This window comes from Macaca nemestrina, chromosome 10, assembly GCF_043159975.1.
Source record: "Macaca nemestrina isolate mMacNem1 chromosome 10, mMacNem.hap1, whole genome shotgun sequence".
NCBI classification, from domain to species: domain Eukaryota; kingdom Metazoa; phylum Chordata; class Mammalia; order Primates; family Cercopithecidae; genus Macaca; species Macaca nemestrina.
The window spans coordinates 84037672-84057982 of NC_092134.1; the positions used below are offsets into that span (position 1 = coordinate 84037672).

General features: G+C 42.8%; 1 protein-coding gene and 1 pseudogene across 2 annotated transcripts in view; both read right to left on the bottom strand.

Moving 5' to 3' along the window:
* The window catches only part of LOC105492875 (spermatogenesis associated serine rich 2), a 168443-nt gene that overhangs the window by 135871 nt on the left and 12261 nt on the right, over positions 1 to 20311 (bottom strand). The gene's annotated exons all lie outside the window — the stretch shown is intronic.
* On the bottom strand, positions 13336 to 18617 carry LOC105492874 (FGFR1 oncogene partner 2 homolog; annotated as a pseudogene).

Genomic DNA, 20311 nt, shown 5'->3' on the forward strand with positions numbered 1-20311 from the left:
CTATCATAGCATTCACCACATTAAATTGTAATTTCTGGTTTAATTGTCTTCCCTGCAAGATTGTAAATCCATGTAAGCAGGAACTTGTCTCTTGCTCAACATTATACCCCTAGCATCTAGCCCAGTGCCTGGCACACAGCAGGCACTAGTAAATATCCACTGGAACGAATGAATCTAGCAAAAGTCAAGTCTCACATCCAGCAACAGCTCTTTCTGGAACCTGTCAGGACACAGATCCTTAGGCAGGTTCCCTATTTCCAAACAGTACTTTACTCTCCCCTTCCAGAACACAGGTCAAACTTCCCTCTTCTAACTCTCTCTTTTTCTTTGGCCAGATTTAAGGAATCTAAAGCTAATTCTCTTTGAAACTTCTTCCCTCCCTTCCCTTTCCAACCCTTGAGCTGAGGCCCCCAATTCCTTACTGTAATCTTGCTGTCGTTTCCCCAGCACCCAGTTTCCAGGATATTTAAGAATAGGGTACTACGGGCAGGAAACAACAGGGAATAGAAAATCAATAAGCCATAACAGAGAATTCCAGTTTTGTTTGTGTGTGTGTGTGTGTGTGTGTGTGTGTGTGTGTGTGTGTGTATGTGTAGACAGTGGCATGATCTTGGCTCACTGCAACCTCCGCCTCCCTGATTCAAGGGATTCTCATACCTCAGCCTCCCGAGCAATTGGGACTACAAGCACCCGCCACCACGCCCGGCTAACTCTTGTATTTTTAGTAGAGGCGAGATTTCACCATGTTGTCCAGGCTGGTCTCGAACTCCTGACCTCAGGTGATCCGCCCACCTCGGCCTCCCAAAATGCTGGGATTACAGGCGTGAGCCACCATGCCCAGCAAGAATTCCAGTTTTTGAATCACTGAAATAACAGCTTTTTACTTTTGACCACTTTGGCCCCAGGAGTAAATAAGAAGTAACAGAGCTCCAGCTCCTCCGCTTTTCCCTACACCTGCACTGCCAGAAGTAAAGGGAACTTCCACTCTGCAGCTTCTTCACTACCTCTGTCCTTCATGTGCTTACACTACAATTTGCCTTGAGACATCAGGACTAATGTCATCATGATGTGTCCCTCTTTACATCACTCACCACAAAACTCCCAGGACTCTAAGGTCATTCTGAATCCTCAAACTTTCACCCCCTCTAACGACGGGCCTCCCCTTTCTCCACTCCTCCTCAATTCCCAAAATCTTTGCACCATATCCCCTGGAACACATCAACTAAATCCCCTGTATCTTAAACCTCTTGTCTAAATGATCCCTTCACCATTTTGCTCTAAATGAAATCTAATTGCTCTAAAGCCACTGTTCTCTCTACAGTCCTATCCGTAGTGTTTTCTCTCTCACACCCTAATACCAGAGGGCCTAGGGGTTAGAAGAGGTAAGGTTATTTACCTTGTACCTAGGTTCTGTTTCCAGATTATTCCCCCTTCCTTCCTGAAAAAAGCCTCCTGTCAAACCATATCACCACTACCCCCTTCTTTACATTCATCTGGATATGCCTAGGTCACTTCTCAAGCCTTAAGCCTTGAAGACTTCAGTTCCTGGCTCACTGGGCTATCATTATTCCAGGAGATTTCAATGTTCACGTAGGTGACTGTTCTGATGCTCAGACCTCTCAGTTCCTTTACCATCTCTCCTGCGACAATCTTGTCCTTTACCCTACTTTCCACTCACTCCCACAGTCAATATCCTAGACCTTGTCATTACAATAATTAGAGCCCCCCACAATCTCCACTTCAGCTGCTCTACTCTCCAATCACCATTCTGTATCTTTTCAGATTGCTCCCTCTAGCACCCTAACTCCAACAATCCTTTGACTCCACCAGGATTTACAAGCCATTGATCCCATTCCCCTCTTACATCCTCATTTTCCTCCTAAGTGTCAAGTTCAAAGTCCATCACTATTATCATTCCCTTGTATACACCTCAAGTCTCATGACCCCTACTCTCATTTCATCATACCTGCCTGGCGAAACACCAACCCTGATTAAATACAACCCCTGTCAAGAAAAACGAAACCATTTAGGACATTCAGGAGGCAACTGGAAATTAGAAAACTAATAGCTGGGCATGGTGGTGCATGCCTATACTCCCAGCTACTTGGGAGACTGAGGAAGAAGGATCAACTGAGCCCAAGAGGTCAAGGCTGTGGTGAGCCATGTTTGCACCACTGCACTCCAGCCTGGGCAACAGAGTGAGACCCTGTCAGTCAATCAATCAATCAATCAATCAATAAAACAAAAACTAGGCCAAGCAGGTGGATCATTTGAGGTCAGGAGTTTAAGACTAGCTTGGCCAACATGGCGAAACCCCGTCTCTACTAAAAATACAAAAAAATTAGCCGGGCAGTGTGGTACATGGCTGTAATCCCAGCTACTCAGGAGGCTGAGGCAGAAGAATCGCTTGAGTCTGGGAGGCAGAGGTTGCAGTGAGCTGACATCGCACCACTGCACTCCAGTCTGGGTGACAGAGTAAGACCCTGTCTGAAAAATAAATTAAATTTTAAAATAAAAACTAAAAAAGAAAAGAAAAAGAAACTAACAGTATATTTGATATCAAGGAATTGTTAAATCTTTTAGTATGGTAATGGTACTTTTGGTAAGAGTCCATCTCTTTTAGAGAAACATGAAATATTTAAGCACAAAATATGATGTTTGAGATTGCTTCAAAATAATATGGGAAGGTAGAAATGGTTGAGGGTACAAATAAAACAAGATTAGCAGTGAGTAAATGTTTGTTGAAACTGGGTGATGAGTACATGAGGGCTCTATTTACTTTTGTATGTTTAAAATCTTCCTGAATAATATGTTAAAAACAAAAAGCTGTCCATCTACTCTATGCCTACACCATGTAGGTAAATGTGGCTTTAAAAAGGAAAAAAAGAGCCAGATGCAGTGGCTCGTGCCTGTAATCCCAGCACTGTGGGAGGCAGAGGCAGGAGGATTACGTGAGCCCAGTAGTTTGAGACTAGCCTGGTCAACGTAGGGAGACCTTGTCTCTACAAAAAATTTTAAAATTAGCCAGGCATGGCGGTACTTGGCTGTAGTTCCAGCTACTTGGGAGGGTCAGACAGGAGGATAGCTTTATCCCAGGAGTTTGAGACCAGCCTGGGCAACATAGTAAGACCTTGTCTCTACAAAAAAAAAAAAAAAAAAAATCAAAAAATTAGTGGCACATGCCTGTGGTCCCAGCTACTTGGGAGGCTGAGGTGGGAGAATCGCTTCAGCCTGGGAGGTTGAAGGATGCAGTGAGCTATGCACCAGAGTACTCAAGCCTGGCTGACAAAGCAAGATCCTACCTCAAAATTAAAATGAAATAATAAAAATAAATACATTCGTACGAAACAGTTCTCACATAAAATTCACAACAGCTAACTTCAAATCTCTTAGCTCAGCATGACAATCAAAACTTTTGCCTTATCCATTCATTCTCCCACTCCTCTATTTGGTACATTTTATGCCATTTTCTCTTTCCTCAAGCTATCAATGAACACTTTCTCGCCCATGCTCACTCCTAGCTGCTGTCCTTCCTTCCAGTTGCTCAGTGAAAGAAGGCGGCCCACCATTTGCCCTGTCCTCTCTCCTGTTATTCACTGTAGATGAACTGACTGCTCTTACCTACAGCCAACTCCTCCACTTGAACGCTAGACTCCAAAGCCTATTGCCAAGTCATTCCCCCTTTTCCCTCCTGCATCAGCAATATTTCCCTCTCTACTGGTGCATTCTCATCAGCACTGTAGAAACACACTGTTAATTATCTCATTGAAAAAGATAAGCCATAACCCCAGTTTCCTCTCCAGCTACTTACCCGTTTCTCTGCTCTCCTTGACAGCAACACTCCAAGAAGCTGTAACTGTCTCCAATTCCCATCTTCCCATTCTCTCTCAAAATCACCCCAAGAGGCTTTTGCTTCCTGACTAACCTACCAAAGCCTCTCCTGTCAAGATCAGCTAACAACTTCCAAATTACTAAATCTGATGGTCAATTTTTAGTCATCTTACTTAGATATCTGCAACATCTAGTATACCATGTATATTCTTATTCTGTCTAAACATTCCCCTCTCCAGAATATAAACTCAAAGAAGACAGAGAAGGTCTGTTTTGTTCACAGTTTATCTCAAGCAATAAGAACAGTGCCTGGTACATGGTACCATATTTTTTTCATATTTTAACATCTCTGAAAACCAAGCACAATTAATGACATCGTATAATTGCTATTTGTTTCTTTCAAGCACCTGAGGCACTACCAATCTGAAACAACTTTTAATTAGAATCTCTGCTTAAATTTTGTTGTACCACATAGGGAGTGTGAATTCAGACCTAGAACCAGTTTAAATTCCCATGAAAGTTTTTAGCCCTCCTACATACCATCAAAGTTGAGACACAAGCTGCCTTGCTATGCCTTTCTGTAAGGTGGGTTTACATCTCATTTCCATTCTCATGTAGTTTCCCAGCTTTATGCATGGCCCTTAATAGACTGTCCATCTTGGGCTTATTTCCCTTTTCTAGTAGTACATCAAGTAATGGTGTGTCTTATAACTGATGAAATTAGAAATAGCAATATAAGCATGTTATTACAGAAATGGAGGTAACAAAAATACAAACTAAAAAAGCTAAAAGTGCTTCTGAGAAAAGGGAAATAAAGGGGGGTGCTGCTTTTTTAAAACAAGCTTTACAAAACTATTTGATTCTATAAACCATATTCACATATAACTTTGATGAAAATGAACCCTGAAAACCAAAGGAAAAAAAAGAATTATATGCTCTTTGAGAAAAAAATTAGAAAAAAAGACACTAAGACGTATGTGGACATGGGGGAAATGCAGGGGTCAGAAGGTGAGAAGCCCTTGAGTCTGGCAAAGGCAAAATAAAGAGGAAGGACAAAAACAAAAGGAAGAAAAATCTAGGGCAGCTTTGCAAGTATTGGAGACAACGCATGCTAAAACAGCCTAAGATAGAAAAAGTCAAAATTGTCAGGCTGTTTTCATTGAAATTGTAGGAAATAATACAGAAATAGACCTTTTCAACCGAGCTCCCTATTACCTAATGTACATCTCCACCTGGATATCCCACAGGAGACTCAAACTGAACATGTTCCTAGTAAAAGAGCTATTTAACTCAAATCATTTTCTGGAAAACATGGGGGTGGGCGGGATTTCTATATTTACATATAAAGGATTAAGTGTGTGAGGGGAAAAAAAAGAATATCCATAATCCAAGTAAATATACCATCAATTAAATTTTCCATATTTCTCATGTTTAAAAATTTAACACATCTCAACTAAGTTCATCCACTCCCAAGCCTGTCCTTCTTCCTACAGTGCCCATGTGGGTGGCACTACTTAGTCTCCCAGACAAGAAACCCAGGAAGTGACACACGTTCTTCCCCTTATTCTCCCATCTTCATCCAATCCAATCCTGCCTATTTCTAAATTCTCTTGAATTTATCTTTTCTATTCCACCTTCCTTCTATTAGGACTTCAATCTTCCCTGGAGTACACCAATATTCTGTAACGTTCCAACCAGTCTCCACATAGCTGCTGAGGGGATCCTTCTACATTGAATGTAAGCCTGTTCATGGCATTCTCCTGCTTAAAACCCCCTTATCTAAAGTTCAAATTCAAGCTTCTTAGCATTACAAATAAAATTCTTTATGAACTGGCCCTAGTCTGGCCCCCATCCTCATTTAAAATTACTTATTCATTCATTCATTCAGTCGGCCATCAAATTTTTTTTTTTTTTTTTATGAGACAGAGTCTCCCTCTGTCTCCCAGGCTGGAGTGCAGTGGCTTGATCTCACTGCAATCTGCACCTCCCTGGCCCAAACAATCCTCATACCTCAGCCTCCTGAGTAGCTGGGACCACAGGCTCACACCACTAATATTTGTATTTTTTGTAGAGATGGGGTTTTGCCATGTTGCCCAGGCTGGTCTCAAATTCCTGAGCTCAAATGATCTGCCCACCTCGGCCTCCCAAAGTGCTGGGACTCCAGATGTGGGCCATCATGCTCGGCCAATTTATCCTTTTTTTTTTTTTTTTTTTTTTTGAGACAGAGTCTTGCTCTGTCGCCCAGGCTGGAGTGCAGTGGCCAGATCTCAGCTCACTGCAAGCTCCACCTGCCGGGTTTATGCCATTCTCCTGCCTCAGCCTCCCGAGTAGCTGGGACTACAGGCGCCCACCACCTCGCCCGGCTAGTTTTTTGTATTTTTTAGTAGAGACGGGGTTTCACCAGGTTAGCCAGGATGGTCTCGATCTCGATCTCCTGACTTCATGATCCGCCCATCTCGGCCTCCCAAAGTGCTGGGATTACAGGCTTGAGCCACCGCGCCTGGCCCCCCCTTTTTTTTTTTTTTTTAAGAGCTAGGAGTCTCACTCTGCTGCTCAAGCTGGAATGCAATGACATCATCATAGCTCACTGAAGCCTCAAACTCCTGGGCTCAAGTGGTCTTCCCACGCCAGCCTTCCAAGTAGTTAAGACAACAGGCACGCACTACCATACCCAGCTAGCTTTTTTTATTTTTTGTAGAGATAGGGTCTTGTTATGTTACCCAGGTTGGTCTCAAACTCCTGGCCTTAAGGGATCCTCCCATCTTAGCCTCCCAAAGCTGTGGCATTACAGGAGTGAGCCACAGCATCCAGCCGGCCAGTAAATATTTATTGAGCGCTTATAATATGCCAGGTTCTATACTAGGCACTGGGGAATATACTAGTGAGCAAAACGGAAATGTCTTGCACTCTCCTAGCTTACAGTCTAATGGAGGAAACTGCTCAAATACATGCACCCACTCAACATCATTTTAATACCTACTTGTATAAGCACTCTTCTCAGGACAGGAAATACAGTGACAAGCAAGACAAAGTTCCTACCCTCAGACAGTTTACATTCTAATAAAAAACTATGATACCTGCCATGAAAATAAAGTTTAGGATGCGGTGATATCCACAGGGAGAGAGAAACCTGAAACGAAGTGAGGAGTCAGCAAAGACTTCTCTCAGGAAGTGATAACTGAGGTCAGAGCCGAAAAATGAGAAGGTAATAACAAGGGAAGGGGTGGTGGCAGTGAAGAACATTCCAGACAGAGGGAATAGCAAGTACAAAGGCCCTGAAGTGAGTGGGAACACCAGACATTAGGGAAATAAATGGCCAGAGTAACCAGAGGGTAGGAATGGTGCCAGATGAAGCTAACAACATAGGCACTAAAATGTAAATAAAATAAATGATCACTGTGTTGGGAATGGATTATTAGGGGTACAAGAGTGGAATCAGAGAAGCTCATTTAAAAGGCTATTACAGAGCTGAAGTCCAGAGTGGAAGCCAAATGATACACACGAATACCTGAATCAGACAGATGCCTAAAGGGCTAGGAGTTACAGAAGAGTTTAGGCCACAGGCCATGTACTCAGCCCAAAACAAGATGGAACTGAGCATAAATTAAGAAACAAAAAGGACTGCTCCATCCATGAAATGAGAAGTAGAAACAGCTCACTAGCTAGGAGAAGAGAAAGTCTTGCATTTGGGACTAGGAATGGAAAAAGTTACCTGGAAGAAACTGGATCCTAGTCCTGTACCATTCACAGATGTGAGATCTAAATTCATACTACACATGTGGTAGAGGGACCCAAGCTGACACTTTATCATAAATAAGATTCAGAACTAAAGAATGAAATAGTACCACAGTAGAAGCAAAGGAGAAACTATGCAGTAGGGAAGCTTCCACAATCTAAGGTACATAGGACTCAAGTTCAGAGTTAAAGAAAATACACACACATACACAGACAGACAAACAAACCTCCCATGAGGAAATCAGCAATGAAAGACAGCACCCCAAGAAAAAGAATACGATGAAGACAAGGAGATGCTAAAACCCTTGTACAGTGTTGATGGGAAGGTAAAACGGTGTAGTTGCTATGGAAAATGTATGACATGATCCGCTAATCTCACTTCTGGATATTTATCCAAAAGAACTGAAATCAGGATCTTGAGGGACACATGTTTACTGTAGCATTATTCACAATGGCCAAGATGTAGAAACAACCTAAATGTACATCAACGGATGAATTAACAATAAAATGTAGTATACACATACAATGGAACATTATTAAGCCTTTAAAAATGAAATCTTGCCACATGTGACAACATGGATGAACCGTGAAGCATTATGCTAAGTGAAAGAAGCCAGTCACAGGACAAATAATACATGATACCACTTACAGAGGTATATAAAATACTCAAACACACAGATGCAGAAAGTAGCATGGTAGTTGCCAGGGGCTGGGGAGAGGGGGAAATGAAGAGTTGCTATTCAGCAAGCTGATTAAGTTCTACAGGTCTGCTGTAAAAGATTGTCCTTATAGTTAATATTACAGTATGTACAACAAAAGATTTGTTAGAAGGGTAGATTTCACGTGAAGTATTCTTACCACCAAAAAAAAGTAAAATAACAATCTGGGTCAGGCATGGTGGCTCATACCTGTAATCCCAGCACTTTGGGAGGCTGAGGCGGGTGTATCACCTGAGGTCAGGAGTTCAAGACCAGCCTGATCAACATGATGAAACCCCGTCTCTAATAAAAATACAAAAAAATTAGCTGGGCATGGTGACAGGCGCCTTAATCCCAGCTACTTGGGAGGCTGAGGCAGGAGAATTGCTTGAACCAGGGAGGAGGAGGTTGCGGTGAGCCAAGATCATGACATTGCATTCCATCCACTCTATCTCAAAAAAAAAAAAAAATCTGAAAAACAAGGTTGTAGTGTCTCTAAGATAGGAACAACACAAGGATATTTACTTTCACTGCTTCTCTTCAACATTATATTGGAGGTTCCAGCCAGAGCAATCAGGCAAAAAAAAGAAAAGAAGGCTGGGCACAGTAGCTCACGCCTATAATCCCAGCACTTTGGGAGGCCAAGACAGGAGTGTTGAGACTAGCCTGAGGAACACAGTAAGACTCCATCTCTGTAAATAAAAAATATTTTAAATTTAAAAATTTTTAAATTAAGAAGTAAAAGGAATCCAGATTAAAAAGAAAAAGAAGTAAAACTGTCCCTTTTTTTTTTTTTTTTGGCCCGAGACAGAGTCTCGCTCTATCACCTGGGCGGAGTACGGTGGTGCGATCTTGGCTCACTGCAACCTCCACCTCCCAAGTTCAAGGGATTCTCCTGCCTCAGCCTCCTGAGTAGCTGGGATTATAGGCCTCTGCCACCAAACCCAGCTAATTTTTTTTTTTTTTGTATTTTTAGTAGAGACAGGGTTTCACCATGTTGGCCAGGCTGGTTTCGAACTCCTGACCTCAGGTGATCCGCCCGCCTCAGCCTCCCAAACTGCTGGGATTACAGGTGTGAGGCACCGCACCCGGCCTTAAAGTTGTCTTTATTCATAGATGACATGATCATCTGTGAAAAAACTATCTGATGAAATCTAAAAAATAATAGTAAATGAGTTTAGCAAGGTTGCAGAATATAATGTCAATATAGAAAAATCTATTGTATTTTTTTTTTTTTTTTTTTTTGAGACGGAGTCTTGCTCTCTAGCCCAGGCTGCAGTGCAGTGGTGCGATCTCGGCTCACTGCAAGCTCCGCCTCCCGGGTTCACGCCATTCTCCTGCCTCAGCCTCCCGAGTAGCTGGGACTACAGGCGCCCACCACTGTGCCCAGCTAATTTTTTTTGTATTTTTAGTAGAGACGGGGTTTCACCATGGTCTCGATCTCCTGACCTCGTGATCCACCCACCTCGGCCTCCCAAAGTGCTGGGATTATAGGCGTAAGCCACCGCGCCCGGCCTGTATTCTTATATACTAGCAACAAACAATCACCAATGAAAACTACAAATACAAAGCACCAAATATAAAATCTGTAAAGATAAATCTGAAAAAAAAAAAAAGATGTGAAAGATCTGAACACTGAAGACTACACATCATGGAGAGAGATTAAAGACCTAAATAAAAGGAGTTATATATCTACCTGTTCACAGGTTAGAAGACTCAATATTGTTAGCATGCCAATTCTCCCCAAACTGATTCAATAGATTTAATGCAATCTCAATCAAAATCCCAGAAGACTTTTTGCAGAATCCAGCAAACTAGTTCTCTATTTTTTTTTTTTTTTGGAGACAAAGTCTTGCTCTGTCCCCCAGACAGGAGTGTAGTGGCTTGATCTCAGCTCAATGCAACCTCTGCCTCCTAAACTCAAGTGATCCATCCCACCTCAGCCTCCCGAGTAGCCGCGACTGCAGGTGCACATCATGAAGCCGGGCTAATTTTTGTATTTTTGGTAAAGACAGGGTTTCGCCATGTTGCCCAGGCAACATGGGCTCAAGCAATCTGCCCACTACAGCCTCCCAAAGTGCTGGGATTACAGGGGTGGGCCACTATGCCCAGTCCAGCAAACTAGTTCTAAAATCCATATGAAAATGCAAAAGTCTTGGAATAGCAAAAAAGACTTTGAAAAACAAGTTGGAGGGCTGGCCAGAGCAGTGGCTCATGCCTGTAATCTGAGACAGTAACATCACTTGAGGCAGGAAGATCACTTGAGTGCAGGATTTCAACACCACCAGCCTGGGCAACATAGGGAGACCCTGTCTCTACAAAAATAAACATAAAAATAGCGAGGAACAGTGGCCTGCTATTGAAAGGAAATAAACAGATGAGCCTCAGTTTTCTTGTCGCATAAAACAGGAAAGCTATCAAAGACTACTGGGGTCACATCAAAAAGACAAAGGAGCCAAATTAAATGGGTTCCCACTGAACTACGATGAGACAATATGAACATCAATAAGAATAATGTCTATGGTGCCTGAAATATATTAAATACATAAATATCCATTAATTTATAATCACACTCTAAAACAAACAAAACACATTAGTCACTTTTGGAGGTTAGTGGGGCACTAAGTCATTTCATTATTCTAAATACAAAGATAAATAATTCTGCCTTTCCTGTACAAACCATATTTCAAAGTAATCAAAAAGTTAATGAAGGAAAAAGTCTTTATAGAAAAATTCTACCTAATAAATACAGAATAATAAAATTGGAAAAAAAATCCCTATTTTGTATGCCTTAAAATAAGAATGGATCTAGTCAACAATCATCAATGGCTGCTAAAATCACTGGATGAAAGGCTGATGGAGAATTTTAGAAAAGGATGGATAATGTTGACAATACTCATCAAAAGTAGTGAGTGGGAAGAATAGAGGAAACTAAGAATGGAAAAAATGTTAATAATCACTGAAGCTAGACGAGTCTACATGAGAGTCAATTATATTATTCTTTCCATTTTTACTGTTGAAAATGTCCACAATTAAAAAAAAAGATATGAAGCCAATTGGCATAATTAAGATGACACAAAGCACTGTGAGTACACAGATGTTACTATATTACTCTCTTTTTTTTTTTTTTTTGGACAGAGTTTCACAGTTTTGCGCAGGCTGGAGTAGTGAAGTGGCGTGATCTCTGCTCACCACAACCTCCGCCCCCTAGGTTCAAGCAATTCTCCTGCCTCAGCCTCCCAAGTAGCTGGGATTTCAGGCGCCTGCCACCACACCTGGCTAATTTTTGTATTTTTAGTAAAGACGGGGTTTCACCATGTTGGCCAGGCTGGTCTCAAACTCCTGACCTCAGGTGATCCACCCACCTCAGCCTCCGAAAGTGCTGGGATTACAGGCGTGAGCCACCATGCCCGCCCTACTCTCTATTTTTATCTGTGGATTTGAAATATATATACACATTTTTTTTTTTTTTTTTGAGACAGAGTCTCACTCTATTGCCCAGGCTGGAGTGCAGTGGCATGATCTCGGCTCACCGCAACCTCCACCTCCTGGGTTCAAGTAATTCTCCTGCCTCAGCCTCCTGAGTAGCTGGGAGTACAGGCCCCCACCACCACGCCCAGCTAATTTTTGTATTTTTAGTAGAGACGGGGTTTCGCCATGTTGGCCAGGCTGGTCTCGAACTCCTAACCTCAGGTGATCCACCTGCCTCCACCTCCCAAAGTGCTGGGATTACAGGTGTGAGCCACCAACCCCAGCCTTAAATATTTCACAGTAAGCACGGTTTAAGGTGGAACTAAACTACCAAAAAATTAAGTAAGACTGAAGCATACAGAAGGAATATAACTAAAGCATTCGTTTTTTTAATCACTCATCTTTAATAATAAAATAGGTTCCTATGCAGTACCTACCTCAGACATAAACTTAAGGTTCTGTTTAACAACAACCAAAAATAATAATAATAATAATAACAGTATGGAAAAGTGTCACTAAATAACATCAAGACCTTAAATATCATGATCTTATATTCATATCCAAGCAAAAAGACCAAGAATAAGTTAAACCAACTTGTTTACAAAAATAGTTATTTATCAAGTAATCTTTTATAGTAGAGCTGCCTCAATTAACTGCCTCAGACTTAATCTCAATTGTGTAGTTTATTTCCTTTCTTTCTTACCAGGGATAAAGTATCTGAATGAATGTGTCATTAAATAAGGGATATTTTCCCAAAAACAATAAAAAAGTTTAAAAATAAAAACTGTCATTTATAAAATACCAAATAAGGCCTCTGACTGAGAAAAGAAATCTATGTAATGTTTGGGCCATTAGCCCTTTTCTATTCAATCAGTCTCATCCAACTCACTCAGCCCAAACTTAAGATAGAAAAATTCTGGCCGGGCAGGGTGGCTCACACATGTAATCTCAGCACTTTGGGAGGCCGAGGTGGGTGGATCACGAGGTCAGGAGATCAAGACCATCCTGGCTAACACGGTGAAACCTCGTCTCTACTAAAAAAAATACAAAAAAATTAGCCGGGTGTGATGGCGGGCTCCTGTAGTCCCAGTTGCTCAGGAGGCTGAGTCAGGAGAATGAATAATGCGAACCAGGGAGGCGGAGCTTGCAGTGAGCCGAGATCCCGCCACTGCATTCCAGCCTGGGCGACAGAGCGAGACTCTGTCTCTTAAAAAAATAAATAAAATAAATAAATAAATAAATAAAAAGAAAAATTCTGAAGTGTAAAGTGGTTTTGAATTTTACCAGTATATGAAATTATACATAAAAATTACTATATAAAGTAATATTTAACAAATTATATACTCAAAGTAGAATTTTCTGTCTTTAATATGTATTCAATATAAATGCATATGATATATTTCATCATGTTTGACACTCTTCTTTTATCCCTTTTTACTACAATGACCATGACATAAGAAAATTTACGTTTCAACTGATGTTAAAGCACATTTCTTTTTTTTTTTTTTTTTTGAGACGGAGTCTCACTCTGTCGCCCAGGCTGGAGTGCAGTGGCCGGATCTCAGCTCACTGCAAGCTCCGCCTCCCGGGTTCACGCCATTCTCCTGCCTCAGCCTCCTGAGTAGCTGGGACTACAGGCGCCTGCCACCTCGCCCAGCTAGTTTTTTGTATTTTTTAGTAGAGACGGGGTTTCACCGTGTTAGCCAGGATGGTCTCGATCTCCTGACCTCGTGATCCGCCCGTCTCGGCCTCCCAAAGTGCTGGGATTACAGGCGTGAGCCACCGCGCCCGGCCGTTAAAGCACATTTCTATAACTGGTGGCTTTTTAAAAATTTACATACTATACATTTGACTTTTTTTTTTTTTTAATGTATATATTTTTTGAGACAGAGTCTAGCCCTGTTGCCCAGGCTGGAGTGCAATGGCACAATCTCGGCTCACTGCAACCTCCGCCTCCCGGGTTCAAGTGATGCTCCTGCCGCATCCTCCTGAGTAGCTGGGATTACAGGCACGCGCCTCCACACCCCACTAATTTTTGTATTTTTAGTAGAGACGGGGTTTCACCACGTTGGCCAGGCTGGTCTCAAACTCCTGACCTCATGATCCACCCACCTCAGCCTCCCAAAGTGCTGGGATTACAGGAGTGAGCCACCGCGCCCTGCATATTTGACATTTTAAAAGACAACAGAAAACAAATACTTCTAAATCCACAGATTACCCCACCTCTATCCCCACTTTCAGCTGAAAGGTTTTAAGAAAAATCTTACAGGTTATGAGGACCAGATGGAGCTTAAAAACAGATCCAGAATTCTTTTGTTTTTTAAGTTTAATTTAAAAGGGTTCTATGAGCCAGAGGAATTCCCAATTCACTTTGAAATTACCATACCTATTTTGCCATATCAAACATTTAAACTGTTAATTAAATGAACTACATAATATCCTTAAAAATCAGCCAGAGAGGAGAAAAACAAATCTCATCTTCATTATTGACTTCAAACCAAAACTTACTCTTTCAAAGTAGTTCAACCTACTAAATATGTCTACTATAAGTTTTCTTAGAAAGTAGTATTCCTGGCCGGGCGCGGTGGCTCAAGCCTGTAATCCCAGCACTTTGGGAGGCTGAGATGGGCGGATCACGAGGTCAGGAGATCGAGAACATCCTGACTAACATGGTGAAACCCTGTCTCTACCAAAAAAACACAAAAAACTAGCCGGGTGAGGTGGCGGGCGCCTATAGTCCCAGCTACTCGGGAGGCTGAGGCAGGAGAATGGCATAAACTCGGGAGGCGGAGCTTGCAGTGAGCTGAGATCCGGCCACTGCACTCCAGCCTGGGCGACGGAGCGAGACTCTGCCTCAGAAAAAAAAAAAAAAAGTAGTATTCCTTCTTTTTCATTCCTGAAATGGAATTTCTTATACTTAAACTAAGTTATGGAGAATTGTTAGCTATGTATCAGTTATGGTAAATTGCTAAAATTAAATTATCACTTTTGTTTATGGTACATATAACACATTCTTATAGGCTTTAAAACTGAGTTTTCTTTCACAAAAATTTAAATGTAAAAGTAGGCAATCACTAAAGCTGAAGTCTCATGGTACATAAACTTCGTATTAACTTTGACACCAAATAAGGATGAAAGATAGCATGCAAATCTTCCGTTCACAAAACAGTGGCAAAACTTTGTATTTTTAAATTGGTATAATTTTATGAATCTCAAACATTTATTGGGAATATTCAAGTTTACCTAATTAATCACCCAGAAAGCCAGCAGCATGGCCAAAAGTTGGTGTATTCAGTAGTCTTGGTGTATTCAGTAGTCACTGTGAAAACCTTTCATTTCTTTACCAATTGGCAATGGCTCAGTTTCTATTTTCCAATTATGTTTTGGAATAAAGTCTATGACCATTAACTATGCATCTTTGTTGCTATCTCATAGCCAGTGCACTGTACATATTTAAAGAGAAAAAAATAAAGGATTGAATTTTCTGTTCATTCATTCATGCATTCACTTATTTGACCATTTGGAGCCATGTAAGAAGCTCACAGACTCAGAAGCTCTTCAGCTCTTCCTCAGACTCAAGTCACTGTTGGTCACTAATGCTGACAAAGTACTTTCCAACACATCATCTTTCCTTAGGCTCAAAAATGATTCTCGAGTTATTTGAAGGATCTCTCTCAAGCCTTTGTTTTCTTGTTCAAGTTGAAATATTAGTTCTTGTTCCTTGCAACCCTGTTGCTGGTCAATTTCAATGGCTTTCTTCATTACTGCTGCCACTTCAGTTATCTGGTCAACATGTGCTTGTAGTTCCTTGGAGTGCTGCTCTTGTTAACTTCATTATTATTCCTGGATCATCTTTTTTGCTAGCCAGTAGCAATCTAAACATTTGTTATCGGCCAGGCGCGGTGGCTCACGAGGTCAGGAGATCGAGACCATCCTGGCTAACAAGGTGAAACCCCGTCTCTACTAAAAAATACAAAAATTAGCTGGGCGTGGTGGCAGGGGCCTGTAGTCCCAGCTACTCGGTGAACCCGAGAGGCAGAGCTTGCAGTGAGCCGAGACTGCGCCTCTGCACTCCAGCCTGAGCAACAGAGCGAGACTCCGCCTCAAAAAAAAAAAAAATTGTTGTCTATACTTGCTCATTATAAGTTCCAAGGCTGCCTGATGTTCTTCCAGGGATGTACGCAATTCTTTTGTTTCTTGTTGCAATTCTCTGATATGTCTGCTTTATTGCTGGATTCCCATAACTAATGTGGACCATGGCAGATGTCTTGTGACTTCATTAAGTTCTTGAATTTCTTCCTGATACTGCTTCATGGCTTCTACTCGCTTGTTGAGAGCTGTGGTTTGCTCAATCAGAGACTCTGCTGCATCGTTGTGATCTCTTAATCTTTCAACAAGAGTTTTAGCATCAGCAAGTGCCTTATCAATTGTGCAACTCATTTCTAAAGATATATCCTGCTTAGTCCCTCGGAGCCGTCAGCTGTGGTGATGAGGACTCAAAGCCTCTATCAACCCGGACCTATGCACCCAAGGGAACAGACTCCGCGCCCCTAGTCCACCTCCTCAGCAAACAGACGCTGAACCAGATGGAGGCAGCGGAGGGGTGGCCATGAAGCCAGTAGCGTTCAGCCCCATTACCGGATTGGGGAGACACCTCTGCCAACCGCCTCCGACTGGCGTGCCCGGAGGACTCCAGCCTTGCGAGAACTCCTTCCTCCTGTTATGGTGGGCAGAGCCGACCACTAGCAGCTTTGCGCAAGATGGCGAAGCGGGGCCCTTCCAACTTAAAAGTATTCTGAGGTTCCTGAATTATTCAGGAAGGCAAAGATATTAATCTTGGACTTCAGTAAGCATGCATGTTAAAAATTTAACAGTTAACTACTAAACAAGAGAAATAGAATGTTCAACTTAAAAATCAGAAGAAAAAAGAACTCCATATATACAACAGAATGCAAATAAGAAGTGTGGTCACCGTGGCTCACACCTGTAAGCCCAACACTTTCGGAGGCCAATGTGAGAAGACTGCTTGAGACCAGGAGTTCAAGACCAGCCTGGCCAACATAGTGAGACTCCATCTCTACAAAAAAAAATTTAAATTAGTTGGGCCTAGTGGTACAGCTGAAGAGGGAGGATCACTTGAGCCTGGGAGGTTGAGGCTGAAGTAAGCTAGGATTATACCACTGCACTCCAGCCTGGGCAAGAGAGTGTGACCTAAAAAAAAAAAGAGTCTCTAAAAAAAAAAAAAGGAAAAAGAAAAAAAAAAGTGTGGTTCAAGGCTAGGCACAGTGGCTCATGCCTGTAATCCTGGCACTTTGGGAGGCTGAGGCAGGTGGATCACTTGAGGCCAGAAGTTCAAGACCAGCCTGAGTAACATGGCAAAACCCCGTATCTACAAAGAATACAAAAATTAGTCCAGCATGGTGGCACATGCCTGTAGTCCCAATTGCTCAGAAGGCTGAGGCAGGAGGATAGATTGAGCCCAGGAGTTTGAGGCTGCAGTAAGCCATGATTGCACCACTGCACTCCAGCCAGGGCAACAGAGAGAGACCCTGTCAGGGGAAAAAATATATATTTAAAAAAAAAAAAAAAGTGTGGTTCAAAAAACATGTATAAATGAAAACAGCAGAAATAAGTCTAAACTATCAGTAATCACATTAAATATGAAAATATTATATTCATCAAGACAATCAGATTTTTGAAATACAACTATGTACAGCTTACCAAGTCAGAGGGCTGACAATTTAAAAGATGGTTTTAAAAAAATGTGCTACACAAACATTAATCAAAAAATCTGGCCGGGCGCGGTGGCTCACGCCTGTAATCCCAACAGTTTGGGAGGCCGAGGCGGGCGGATCACAAGGTCAGGAGATGGAGACCATCTTGGCTAACACCGTGAAACCCCGTCTCTGCTAAAAATATAAAAAATTAGCTGGGCGCGGTGGCGGGCGCCTGTAGTCCCAGCTACTCGGGAGGCTGAGACAGGAGAATGGCATGAACCCAGGAGGCGGAGCTTGCAGTGAGCCGAGATCGCGCCACTGCACTCCAGCCTGGGCGATGAGCAAGACTCCATCTCAAAAAAAAAAACAAAAAAACAAAAAATCTTATTGGTATTCATTCATTAATATTAGTAACACAGACAAAAAGACTTAAAGTGAAAAAGCCAGGCACAGTGGTGCACGACTGTAGTTCCAGCTACCCAGTAGGCTGAGGCAGGATGATTGCTTGAGCCCATAAGTTTGAAGCCAGGCTGGGTTATAACATAGCAAGACCCTACCTCAAAAAAAATAAATACTTAAAAGCAAAAGGCATTAATATGTGATCATAAAGAGAGAGCCCACAGGATTTATCAAAAGAGAACCGCTTACACCTGGAGTGAGACACTCCTCTCCATCATGAACAGGTGTGTCAGCAGGGGATCTAGGTAAGAACTCCCCTGCTCCCTCCCGACACTCCCACCCTCACCTCCAGTGCCTGCCTGCTCTCCACCAGGCCTAATCTCTTCAGGTTCTTTATCTCTGCTTATGCTGTCCATCAAAGAAGCCCCAGACTCCCACATCTCTCATCTCCCACATTATTATTATTATTATTATTATTTTGAGACACAGTCTAGTTCTGTTGCCCAGGCTAGAATGTGCAGTGGCGCAGTCTCAGCTCACTGCAACCTCAACCTCCCAGGTTGAAGCGATTCTCCTGCTTCAGCCTCCTGAGTAGCTGGGATTACAGGAGCACATCACCGCGCCTGGCCAATTTTTGTATTTTTTTTTTTTTTTTTTTTGAGACGGAGTCTTGCTCAGTCACCCAGGCTGCAGTGCGGTGGCGCGATCTCGGCTCACCGCAAGCTCCGCCTCCCGGGTTCTCCCCATTCTCCTGCCTCAGCCTCCCGAGTAGCTGGGACTATAGGCGCCCACCACTACGCCCAGCTAGTTTTTTGTATTTTTAGTAGAGACGGGGTTTCACCGTGTTAGACAGGATGGTCTCGATCTCCCGACCTCGCCTCCCAAAGTGCTGGGATTACAGGCTTGAGCCACCGCGCCCGGCCAATTTTTGTATTTTTAGTAGAGATGGGTTTTCACCAAGTTGATCAGGCTGGTCCCAAACTCCTGACCTCAGGCGATCCACCCACCTCAGCCTCGCAAAGTGCTGGGATTACAGGCATGAGCCACCACGCCCAGCCTCATCTCCCACATTCTAATCCCCACACTGTTCTGCATATCTCTAGCTCTGTCTCCATGTGTCACCCACCTCTCCAAATTTTGAAACGCTTCTACTGTTCCCTACATTTTCAGCAACTTCTCTGAATATTCCCTTCAACTTCTTGCTCTAATTAAAAGCTGGTTTTCGGCCGGGCGCGGTGGCTCAAGCCTGTAATCCCAGCACTTTGGGAGGCCGAGACGGGCGGATCACGAGGTCAGGAGATCGAGACCATCCTGGCTAACACGGTGAAACCCCGTCTCTAATAAAAAATACAAAAAAAAACTAGCCGGGCGAGGTGGCGGGTGCCTGTAGTCCCAGCTACTCGGGAGGCTGAGGCAGGAGAATGGCGTGAACCCGGGAGGCGGAGCTTGCAGTGAGCCGAGATCTGGCCATTGCACTCCAGCCTGGGTGACACAGCAAGACTCCGTCTCAAAAAAAAAAAAAAAAAAAAAAAAAAAAAGCTGGTTTTCCTCTGGGGCCACACTGGCCACTGAGGCCCGAAAGTGGTATAAGTTACCTTCCCCATACCTCTCATACCACTGGACCTGGGGGTGAGGTAATTGTCCTCCTTGCTCCTCACAGATGTTTCCAAATCTGTCTCCCTCCTTATTCCCTAAAAAAACACATAACATTACATTGAATATCCTATGAAAATCCTATTACGCATTACCTGGCTTACTGTGACTTTCTATACTACTATCTTAACTCTCAGTGATTTCACAAAGATAATCTTTCCATACCCTATCTCTCTGAATTCCTTGTCTCAGTTCTTTACATTTCTCACCTCCACTATCTTGTCCTTCACCCCCTCAGCCCATGATCATGCTTTCACAATATCAATTATCTCCCACTGTCCAACAATGACCCACTATCTTCATGGTTCAGTCTCTCACATACCCAAACTCCAGCAGCTTCTGATCCCACCAGGACCTTCCATCCACTGCTTCTCCCATCTTTTCACCATCTCTTAGCCACTTCATGTCCTCCCCTCCTTAACTGGTTTGAATTCCACAGTATGTTATACCACTACCTTGCATACACAGGTACCCTCTATCCCTTGCCCTTCTCCTGCTTTGTTCGGCTATATTGGCAAAACCCCTCCCTGGTTAAATCCACTCCAAATTTACACCCCTGCAGCTGAATACAGCTGGAGGAAATAAACCATACTGACTGATTTCACTTTAAATTTATAACCACAAAGGCCAGGCATGGTAGCTCACACCTATAATCCCAGCACTTTGGGAGGCCAAGGCAGGCAGAACACCTGAGGTCAGGAGTTTGAGACCAGCCTGGCCCAGTGAAAACCCATCTCTACTAAAAATACAAAAATTAGTTGGGCATGATGGTGCGTGCCTGTAATCCAAGCTACTGGGAGGCTGAGG